Source organism: Urtica dioica, chromosome 1 (genome assembly GCF_054948205.1).
Source record: "Urtica dioica subsp. dioica isolate 48M chromosome 1, U.dioica_male_clone48M_v1_H2, whole genome shotgun sequence".
Classification (NCBI taxonomy): domain Eukaryota; kingdom Viridiplantae; phylum Streptophyta; class Magnoliopsida; order Rosales; family Urticaceae; genus Urtica; species Urtica dioica.
Window position 1 is genome coordinate 16,713,017 of NC_142756.1, and position 12,028 is coordinate 16,725,044.

Below are 12,028 nucleotides of genomic sequence, written 5' to 3' on the forward strand. Positions count from 1 at the left end.
TTTTAACTCATGACCCTCTTCTGTTAACATAATATTTTTTATTTATTTATTTTATTTGTTTTTTCGAATTTACGAAAATACCCTTTGAAAATTATGTTCTTATTAAATGCCATTTGAAGTTTTGAACGAACCAAATCCCCAAAAGACCAGGTTGAAACCTCAAAACCCCCCAAAAACACATGAAGGTTTGAAACCACATCCCTAAGGACGCCAAGGTCACCGTCGACCACCTTTCCAGCCTCAACGTCGCCAACCGCTACCTCATCGTCCTCTACTAACAGCCCTCCAAGAAGACCTCGCCAAGCTCTGGAAAAAGTACGGCATCTCCACCACTACAACAAATACAGTTTTTCGGTGCGGATGACTTTTGGGTGCGACTTTTCGCACCTAAAAGTCGCACCCAAAACTACTTTCGGGTGCGACTTTTTGCACCAAAAAATCACTAAAGTCGCACAAAAAATTTCACTGATTTTTTTAAATTTGGGTGCGAAAAGTCGCACCCAAAAGTTTATCATACCTTTGGGTGCGACAAAGTCGCACCCAACAGTCCAAAACATTTGGTCTAAAAATTTAGCGGGATTTTGTTCCCTCTTATTTGTTTTTTTTTTGAGGGATTCCCTCTTATTTTTTTTCACCAAAGAATCGGGAAAGGAAAAAAGAAAGAAGAAAAGAAAAGAGAGAAAGGGAAAGAGAGAGACCGAGAGAATGAGAGAGAGAGAGAGAGAGCCGAGAGAAGAGTATCGGCCGATGGAGACCGAGAGACCGAGAGAGAGGAAGAGAGCGAGGGAGTGAGCCCGCGGAGGAAGAGCGAGGCCGACAGCCACCGAGACCGGGCCACTGGACGCGCGCACGGGCTGAGAAGAAGCGAGTGCCGCCGCGAGCCGCTGAGCGCGCCGCCCACGAGGAGACGCCGGAGACCGAGAGAAGTAACGTCCGGGAGTTGATTTCGCGAGCAAGGTAAGGAGATTTCATTCTCAGCCAAAAATTTCGAACGTTAGGGTTGAGAGTTTGATTTGGGGGTTTTGATTTCGGAGTGAAATCTGAGGTTTTGGCTTGGTTGTGATGTTCATTGAGCTCGATTTTGATGGTTATGACTTGAATTTGTCCTTTGATTTCAGATTTCTTGGCTGGGTTAAATTTTTGGACGAATTTGGTTGATTTTGGTCACTTGGCCGTGTGGTTCATTGTGTAAGTTCTTATATTCGAATTTTGAGTTCTGTTTTGTTGATGTTGTTATATCGAGGCTATGATGAATTTTAGAACTTTGATGAGATTGGTTTGGAAATTGTTGTGGCCGTGTGATTTGTGGGCTGTCTGTTTTTTTTTCCTTTTTATCAAGACTCTAGGAACTTTATTTATTTCATGGAACAAGTGGTCGATTCACATATTGTGGTGCTTAGACATTTGGCTGGAAAGAGACTAGTAAGTTCTTTAAGATTTAGTAACATAGAAATTATTATTGAATCCTATTGTCTGAGACCTAACTACCTGTTTAAGCCAGTAATTTACTTATTAGTTTTTCTGTACTCAATTGACAGCTGATTGCTGAGGCTCATCTCTGCTGTTTGGAACTGTTAGAGACAATTCTTTATGTATGCTCATGCCACAGGTACTCCCACAGGTGGCGGCGTTGGCGGCGGAGAGCGCGGTGGCGGTGTTCGGAGTGGGAGGGTGTTGCATGTGCCACGCCGTGGAGAGGCCGTTCCGCGGCATGGGAGTGAGTCCGGCCGTACACCAGCTGGACCGCCACGCCGAGGCCGCTCTCTGCCGCCTCCTCGACTCACCTCTCCACCTCTCCGCCTCTCTCTCAACCTCGACCCGTCTCTGGCCCTCAAAACCTCACCGTCTCAGCCTCACATGTTGGTGATGCTAGTTTGAGTTTGGTTTTTCTGTATGACAGCATGATAATTAACAACAAAAAAAAGATATACTCAATGTCTAGATCTCCTAACACTTTGTTGCTTTTTTGTTTACCGCTGTTTGAGTTATTGTTGAGTGTGTGTTTGTGAACTTATTGCTGAGTGTGTGTTTGTGAATCGTGTCATTACGACAGAGCCCTCGACCGGACGATAATCTGCGGCTGGCGTGGAACAAGCCTTCTGCTCCTACATCTCCTCTGCCTCGTCACCGCCCTCAGCTCCTATGCCTCGTCGCCGCGATCTTCTCCTCCATTCAGGTTCTGATTTTATATTTAAAGAAAGAATTTGTTCTCAAGAATTTTTGCTAAATGTGTGTGTTTTATTGCTGAGTGTGTGTGTGTGTTTTATTGCTGAGTGTTTGAACTTGCTGAGTATGTTTGGACTTTGAAATGACTTGTGTGTATGTCTGAATGTGTTTATACTTCTCTCAGGTGATTAATTTTTTTTTGAACGATCTATTCTTTGTTGTATGATTATTTTAAATGAGTTTTCCTTATACTTTGTGAAGTTGGGAACTGGGATGAGCATACTGATCTCGAAGAGGAATCCTGCATTAGTACCAACGTTTGCCCTCCTTTCATGCGGATATCTCCTCAGTTCTTATCAAGAGGTATAATCATGTGCCTTATCATATACCATAATTTTTGTAATTCGGGTGTCTGATTAGTTTTTTTTATTTTCCCAAATCGCGTTTTCTTTTGTTTTCAGGTCAAAAATGTTGTGTTGCACACTTTGAATCGAGCAAGATTCAGCGTGTCGTGCCTTATCATATACCAATCGCTTGAACTTGTGAATTGCTATAACAATTTTTTTTATTCTGTGTATTATGTGTATTATGGACCATTTAGGTATAATTTTTATTTTTCAATTAAGCAATTCAATATAACAAGTTTCATTCAGCCTTTTATTTTTAATTGCTTAATTGCTTATAACAGGTTTCATTAAATTAAATCAAATCAAGTAATGTCATTTAATTGCATTTTATTTTATAAATAAATTAAGAATCAAAGTCACTTTCAAATCAGATGACAACTAAATCACAGTTAACAATTACATTTTTCAAAGATTTAAAGTCACTTTCTAATAGAGCGACGTCTAAAGTACTATTTTTTTTCCCAAAACTGACTATCGGGTGCGACTTTTGACTATCGGGTGCGACAAAGTCGCACCCAATGCTCTTTTACCCGCCTTTTCCACGGATTTTGGTGACATTTTAGGTGCGGAAAGTCGCACCGAAATGTCGCACCGAAATGTCGCACCCAAGACTTTTAGGTGCGCACTTTCGGGTGCGGAAATGTCGCACCCAAAGTCGCACCTAAAGATATCTTTGGGTGCGAAAATTGACTTTTGGGTGCGAAAAAAGTCGCACCCAAAGGTCTGTTTTGTACTAGTGCACCACCGACAAGTGAGTATATACACATGAAGATGACGGTGTTATTTTTTTTGTCCTCGGTATTGCTTCACCGAGATAAGAATACCACTCATGTAGGAGATGCGGAGTTGAGACCACTCATTTAAATGTTTGTTGTTAATTTTTTTTTTAATTTTTTCATGTTTTACATAAGTATTGCTTTTAAACAACGGAGATTGTGGTATATATGTTATCAAGTACATCGAGTTTGATATGCAAGGACTTGAGTTTCACGCGATTGATGATTCAATGATGGCTACCTATCGGAAGAAGATGGCAATCGAGATCTATCACGATGATTTGCTACCATAATTATGCTATGTGATTATTTTAATTGTACTCGAATTTAACTTGCTTGAATTTTAGACTTAGATATATTAGACTTAGAACCATTTAGATGTTTACAAATTTTACTGAGTAGGACGAGTCGAACATGTTAACAATACTTGTAGGACCATTTGGATGTTTACATATTTTACTTAGGCTCATTGAATATCTATAAATTATATTCAGTTGGATCAGTTGGAAGTAGCAGTAGGACTGGTTGGACATGTTATATCACACTTGAGAGGATTTAATATTTTATAAATTATAAACAGTTGTAACAGTTGGACCTGTTTACTACAGCAGTAGGACCCAGTCGGGCATTTAAAAAGTATAATCATTTGGACGAGTCGAACATGTTAACAATACTTGTAAGACCATTTGGATGTTTACGTATTTGACTTAGGCTCATTGAATATTTATAAATTATATTCAGTTGGATCAGTTGGAAATAGCAGTAGGACTGGTTGGACATGTTATATCACACTTGAGAGGATTTGATATTTTATAAATTATAAACAGTTGGACCAGTTGGACCTGCTAACTATAGCAGTAGGACCAGTCGGGTATTTAATAATTATAAACATTTAGACCAGTCGAACATGCTAACGATAGCAGTAGAACCGGTTGGATATATTAGACTTAGAACCATTTGGATGTTTACAAATTTTACTTAGTAGGACGAGTCGAACATGTTAACAATAATTGTAGAACCATTTGAATGTTTACATATTTGACTTAGGCTCGTTGAATATCTACAAATTAAACTACTATGACTAGTCAATCATATTAATAAATGATAAGAAATAGTTGAATACTATATAAATTCAATATTCATATGAGAATAACATATTGAAGATAAACATACTATTAATATTGTATAAATATATTCTAAAGTTTTGTATATCCTAAATTTGATTAGTATTGGGTGATCTCACAAATTATTATCATCATTATTGTTAGTGGATCTTGTCATTTGACTAAGAAGAATGTCATTCCTATTAATTGCATTATTAGTGCATGTTTTTTTATTTATTTATTGTGCTAAATTTTATGTTTTTAAGAACTCTAAATAATTATCCAATGTCTGAATCAAGTATTTTATTAAGTTGATAACATAAATCGAACTAGTGTAACCAGTTGGACATGATAAAGTTCACGAGTAGGACCGGTCTGATCAGTCGGATATGGCAAATAACATAATTTGGACTAGTCAGACTAATTGGACCAGTTGGACCGGTTAGACATGGTAAAGCACATCAGTATGACCAGTTTGACATGGTAAAGCACAACAGTAGGACCGGTCTGACCAGTCGGATATGGCAAATGATATAATTTGCATGGACTAGTCAGACTAGTATGACCAGTCGGACCGGTTGGACATGGTAAAGCACATTAGTAGGATCAGTTTGACATGGTAAAACACAACAGTAAGACCGGTCTGACCAGTCGGGTATGGCAAATAAAATAATTTGGACTAGTCAGACTAATTGGACTAGTCGGACCGGTTGGACATGGTAAAACACATCAGTATGACCAGTTTGACATGGTAAAACACAACAGTAGGATTGGTCTGACCAGTTGGATAGACAGTTGGACCAGTTGAACCTGTTAAAAATAACAACAAAAAATTGACCAACCATCGTACCTATAAAAATGGAACGAGTTATAAAAGAGGAATTGCATCATATAAAAAAATAACATTAGATTCATAATATAAATTCATAAAAAAATATATTGACAGGGTGAATAATAATTTGTTTTTTGAAGTTTTAAGCCGATGGTTAGCTTGCCATTTGTTCAGCGTTTCTAAAAGCACCAAGGCTGTTTTTGTGTCTGTAAAGAGTCACTTAGTGAAAGAAGATTAAGCTAATGGACATGTTGGATTTTCATTGCAGGTCGCGGAGCGTACTTTGTTTCTGTGGAACAACGATCACATAAGAAACCTAATCATTGAGAACCGTTGAGTTATATTGCCGATAGTTTTGCCGGCTTTTGAGCGAAACACGCTCGTTCATTGGAGTCAGGCTGTTCAGCTCAATGAACGTGAAAAAGATATTTGCGGACGCCCATCATCTCAATATTTCAAATTTATAAACTATTAATTTAAATGACTTTTAAGAATAATATATTCTAAAGTATATAAATTTAAATTAGAACGGTAAACCATCTTTATTTTAAACGAAAATTACAAACGATAGAGCATCAATTATGTTTAAAGCAAGCTATAACTATTAAGAAACATAATTATCTATAATTTAAAATATTATAGACCATCAATATTTGATGAAAAAAAATAAAAAAAAATTAGCCAGTATTCCATTAGAGTAGCTTTAAAAATTCGGTATAATTTCTTCAATAATAACATATTAAATTACATTTTATTAGTGTCAAAAACTTGATAATTGTTATAAAGTAAAGAGCAAGAGAGCTTGAGGGAGGGGGAAATGGAGAATGTTATTGCTTGAGTGTATTACAATGATTCTCTTCACCTTCTATTTATAGGGTTTAGAAGAATACAATTAGGGCAAGAATAAATCAAAAGAAGAGTACAAGGAGATAATTGATATCAGTCATAAAGCCAATAGTTGACTAAGACAATTGACATCGACAAATCTTGATATTTATAACACCCCCCTTGGATGTTATTGTCATTGTAACACGCATTTGAGTTTAAGCTGCCTCGTTAAAACCTTTCCAGGAAAACCCAACATGGGATAAAACCTTGGTAAAGGAAAAAGAGTACATCGCGTATTACTCCCCCTGATGATAGTATCACTTAACTTCTCGGAGTCGTCGCATTCCAATATTGTGAACCAGCTTCTCAAATGATGATGTGGGTAACGCCTTTATGAACAAGTCTGCCAGATTATCGGTTGATCGAATCTGTTGGACATCGATATTACCGTTTCGTTGAAGATCGTGTGCGTAGAATAACTTTGGAGAAATGTTTTTCGTCCGGTCTCCTTTGATGTATCCTTGCTTCAGTTGCTCAATGCATGTAGTGTTGTCTTCATACATCAAAGTCGGTGTCTTCTTTGTCGAAGATAATCCACATGTCTCTTGGATGTGCTGAGTGACCGATCGAAGCCAAACACATTCTCGACTTGCTTCATGAATTGCTATGATCTCTGAATGATTTGATGAAGTAGCTGCCATCGTCTGTTTTGTAGAGCGCCATGAAATCGCAGTACCACCACTAGTAAACAAATAGCCTGTCTGAGATCTACATTTGTGTGGATCAGATAAATATCCTGCGTCTGCATAACCAATTAACTGATGACCAGAATTGTTAGCATAAAATAAACCTTTATCTATAGATCCTTGAAGATATCGAAATACATGCTTAACACCGTTCCAATGTCTACGTGTTGTAGAAGAACTAAATCTTGCCAATAAACTTACTCAATGCTCCAATTGCACTTAAATATGGTACTTCAGGACCAAGAAGTTCCTCTTCAATTTCATGAGGTCGAAATAGATCTTTCTTAGGATCAAGCGATCTTACAACCATTGGGGTACTCAAAGGATGTGCTTTGTCCATATAAAATTTCTTCAATATTTTCTCGGTGTAAGCTGATTGATGAATAAATATTCCATCATTCAAGTGTTCGATTTGAAGTCCAAGACAAAACTTTGTTTTCCCGAGATCCTTCATCTCAAATTCATTTTTCAAATAATTTCCATAATCTCTTTAAGAGATCCAATGATATTTAAATCATCTACATATACGGCAATTATGATAAATTTAGATCCAAATCTTTTAATGAAAACACATGGACATATACGATCATTTTTATACCCATCTTTTAAAAGGTATTGACTGAGGCGATTATACCACATTCGCTCTGATTGTTTTAAGCCATATAGATACTTGTAAAGCCTTTTCGAGCACATATTTTGAGAGTGTCTATATTGTTCAGGGATTTTCATGTAAATTTCATTATCTAATGAGCCGTATAGGTATGCCGTAACAACATCCATTAGGCGCATATCCAAACTTTGATGAACTGCCAAACTCATAAGATACCGTAAGATAATCGAATCCACCACGGGGGAATACGTTTCCATATAGTCAATGCCAGGTCTTTGGGAAAAACCTTGTGCTACAAGTCGTGCCTTGTATCTCACTACTTCATTATTTTCATTTCGTTTTCGCACAAAAACCCACTTGTACCCCACTGGCTTTATACCCATAGGTGTTTTACCTATAAGTCCAAAAACTTCACGTTTGGAAAGTGAATTCAATTCAACTTCTATTGCCTCTTTCTATTTCTTCCAATCGCTTCTTTGTTTGCATTCTTCGATAGATCTTGGTTCCGTTTCATCATCTAGGGCAGTTATCTCTACTGCAATATTGTATGCAAAAACGTTGTCGACAATAGTATTTTTACGGTCCCATATTTTTCTCGATGTGGTAAAGCTCATTGAGATTTCATCATTTTCAAAATTTCAGGTCATTTTTCCTCTACCGAGATTTCTTCAACTATGACATCTTCGGGTTCTTTCTTTGTCTCCATATTTTGGCCATTTTGATCAAATGCTCCTTTTCTTTTTCTAGGATTCTTATCCTTTGAACCCATTGGCCTACCACGCTTTAATTGTGGCTTACTATTATTTGCACTAATTTGTTCTTTAGGAACTTCAATTCGAATATGAGCATTTGCAGCTGGTGTATAAGACTTTGTAACTCGTTTTGTATCAGTAAATGCATTCGGCAATTGATTAGCAATATTTTGCAAATGAACGATCTTCTGAACTTCAAGTTCACACTGCTTTGTCGGAGGATCGAAATGAGTTAATGACGAGTTTTTCCATAGTATTTCTTATACCAGCTTTGTACTTTCTCCCCCTAATGTTGGAAATATTGCTTCATGAAAATGACAATCAGCGAATCTTGTTGTAAATAAATCTCCTGTCATTGGTTCAAGATATTTAATAATAGAAGCTGAATTATACCCAACATATATTCTCGATCTTCTTTGAGGTCCCATTTTAGTACGGTGTGGCAGAGCAATTAGGAGATAAACCGCACATCCAAAAACTTTAAGATGGGAAATATTTGGTTCCTGGCCCAAAGCCAACTGATATGGGGAGAATTTATGACAAGATATTGGCCTGGTACGTACAAGTGCTGCTGCGTGTAATATAGCATGTCCCCATGCTGAAACATGAAGTTTTGTTCTCATAAGTAATGGTCTAGCTATTAACTGGAGGTGTTTTATAAAGGATTCTGCTAGACCATTTTGTGTATGCACATGAGCAACTGGCTCTTCAACTGTTATTACACTAGCCATACAATAATTTATAAATGATTGAGGCCTAAATTCACCAGCATTATCAAGGCGTATCGTCTTAATTGCATAATCTGGAAAATGTGCTCTCAGCTTTATAGTTTGAGCAAGTAGTCTTGCAAATGCCAGATTACGAGTTGACAATAAACATACATGTGACCATCTGCTTGATGTATCAATCAAAATCATAAAATATCTAAATGGTCCACATGAAGGCGGAATAAGCCCACATATATCTCCTTGAATACGTTATAAGAACAACGGTGATTCAATCTTAATTTTAACTGGTGGTGGTCTCGTAATTAGTTTTCCTTGAGAACAAGCAGCACATGAGAATTCTTTAAATTGAAGAATCTCTTTTGTCTTTAATGAATGCCCAAATGAGTTTTCAATTATTTTACGCATCATATTTGATCCGGGGTGGCCTAACCGGTCACGCCATATACAAAAAGGGTTTGGGCTTGTTGACTCTTTGTTTACAACAACATGAGTCTCAAATGTGTTAATGTTTGAGTAATATAAGCCAGAAGAAAAAAAAAGGTAGTTCCTCCAATACACATTTCTCACCTTCTACAATGCTTGTAATGTATAGATATTCAACATTATCCATACTTATAGTCTCAACGTGATATCCATTTTTACGGATGTCTTTAAAGCTCAACAAATTTCTTTGAGACTTACTTGAGAATAGTGCATTCTCTATAACAAATTTTGTTCCTCTTTGTAAAACAATATTGGCTCTCCCATAACCTTCAATCAAATTTGCACAGCCATAAATTGTATTAACATTGGCCTTTTTCATAGTGAGGGATACAAAATATTTTTGATCTTGTAGGATTGTATGTGTTGTAGCACAATCTATGAGGCATATATCATGGCTACTAAACTTGGACCCAAGTGATTGCTGGGAAAAATCCATATTCTTTATTGAAAAACATGCAGAAAAAAAATTACATCATTAACTAATAAAAATAAAGATTAATGTCTGATACTGCAAAATGAGAGATTATTGAGAACTACAATACTGAATAAAGGAAAACATTAAAATGATGATCCCCAGTAAATTGAAGCTTCAAATATGCTCTTCGTGAAAATCAGATGCATCCAAGTGTCCATCTCCATCCTTGCCTCCTATCTCCAAAATATTTTCAAGATCGCCGAAAAAATCCTCATTGGATGCAATTTTTCCTTCAGTTTGATTAGCTTCAATATCATCAGTGGGGAGAGTCATATTGGTGTCCACATTTTTGTCTTTATTCTTGATTGAAGCTTGATATAACTCGACGAGATGTTTCGGGGTGCGACATGTACGCGCAAAATGCCTTTTTGCTCCACAACGATGACAAAGAATGACAATATGCATTGGAGGATTTGCAACACCACTTTCTTTCCTTGCTTATTGTTGTTCCATTTTTGGGGATGAGAAAAATTCTTATTATGCGGACCTCGGAAATAATTATTGTGACCTCGACCACGACCGCCACTACGGCCATGACCATAACTTTGTCCCCTCTCATATTTCCCGTGATTTGCCCAATTCACTTCAGGTGATGGGGCGGAACCAGTTGGCCGAGCCTCATGGTTTTTCAAAAGCAGCTCATTGTTTTGCTCAGCCACAAGAAGGCATGAAATTAATTCAGAATACTTTTTAAAGCCTTTTTCACGGTATTGTTGTTGCAAAAGTACATTCGTTGCATGAAAGGTCGAAAATATTTTTTCTAGTATATCGTCATCCGTGATTCTTTCACCACACATTTTCAATTCCGAAACGATCTTAAAGACCACTGAGTTATAATCACTCACACTTTTAAAATCTTGCAATCTCAAATGAATCCAATCGTATCTAGCTTTTGGTAGCATAACTGTTTTCAAGTGATCAAACCTGTCATTCAAAGTGATCCATAATTCTTGAGGATCTTTCACAGTTAAATATTCCACCTTTAGACTTTCATGGAGGTGGTGGCGCAGAAAAATCATGGCCTTAACCTTATCTTGGATTGATGCCTTATTCCCCTCTTTAATTGTATCTCAGGGCCCTTTGGCATCCAAATGGATCTCATATCTAGTTTCCACGAGGGATAATTCTTCCCCGAGATATCGAGTACCACAAACTTGAGTTTCGCGATATTTGTCATAACTATAATAATGAACATTATAATGAGTAAAGGAAATAGATCCCTATTATTAATGAACATTAAAAAGCAGAGATAACATATTGCTATAATTATCATATATATATATATATATATTATTGATAGATACTAAGATATAAAGGTACATCAATTATATTCGTATAAAAAGAAAATGATACTGCATGCATATTTCTATAATGCGTACATATATAACTGACGTGTATATACTTATATATAAGGCATGTGCAATAAAAAAAATTATTATTATAATGAGTATAATATCATGCATATAAAATAATCACCATGTGTTAAAAAAAAATCAGATGATGACAATTCTTACAGCAATATATATATATATATATATATATATATATATATATATATGTTGTTATGTTATATGTTGGCTTTATTCTTTTAGTGCAAGTTGTTTGGAAAGATGTCGGTCGTCATGCTTCTACTTCTGGTGAGACATCTTTCCTCCTGTGTGTAGACTTTATTTCAGGCAAGTTTTCAGTATTGACAGATTGTCTCGCTGGTGTCTTCATTATGAGATATTGCCTCGCTGGTGATTTTATTATGAGATATTCATATTAGGCTTGGCAAGGAAACCCTAGATACACTTCTAGGCCTGTACAGCTGCTATAAAAGCCATGCGCTCCCCCTTAGCAGCCTCGACGTTTTTGATAAAACACTTAGAGCTCTTAGACGTGCAAGACCGGCGGACTGGGAGGCTTTGTGTTTTGTTAATCGCGGTGTATTCTCTCAAACACTATTCCATAAAGATTGAGTGTCTTTGAGAGTTGGGTTTTGTGATCTCGTGATTGAAGGCTCACGAAAGGTTGAAGACTGAAAGTCATCCAAGCACAGACAGTTGCTCGAAGGGTGGAATTGAGACGGAGCTCAAATCCAGGGGGACTCCCTGGCTAGGTATTCACTGGTGGTAATAGT

The 12,028-nt window shown here is 36.8% G+C and overlaps 1 pseudogene; it reads right to left on the minus strand.

Moving 5' to 3' along the window:
• Positions 1-8,111: 8,111 nt before the first annotated feature.
• On the minus strand, positions 8,112-11,083 carry LOC149407556 (uncharacterized; annotated as a pseudogene).
• Positions 11,084-12,028: the final 945 nt, after the last annotated feature.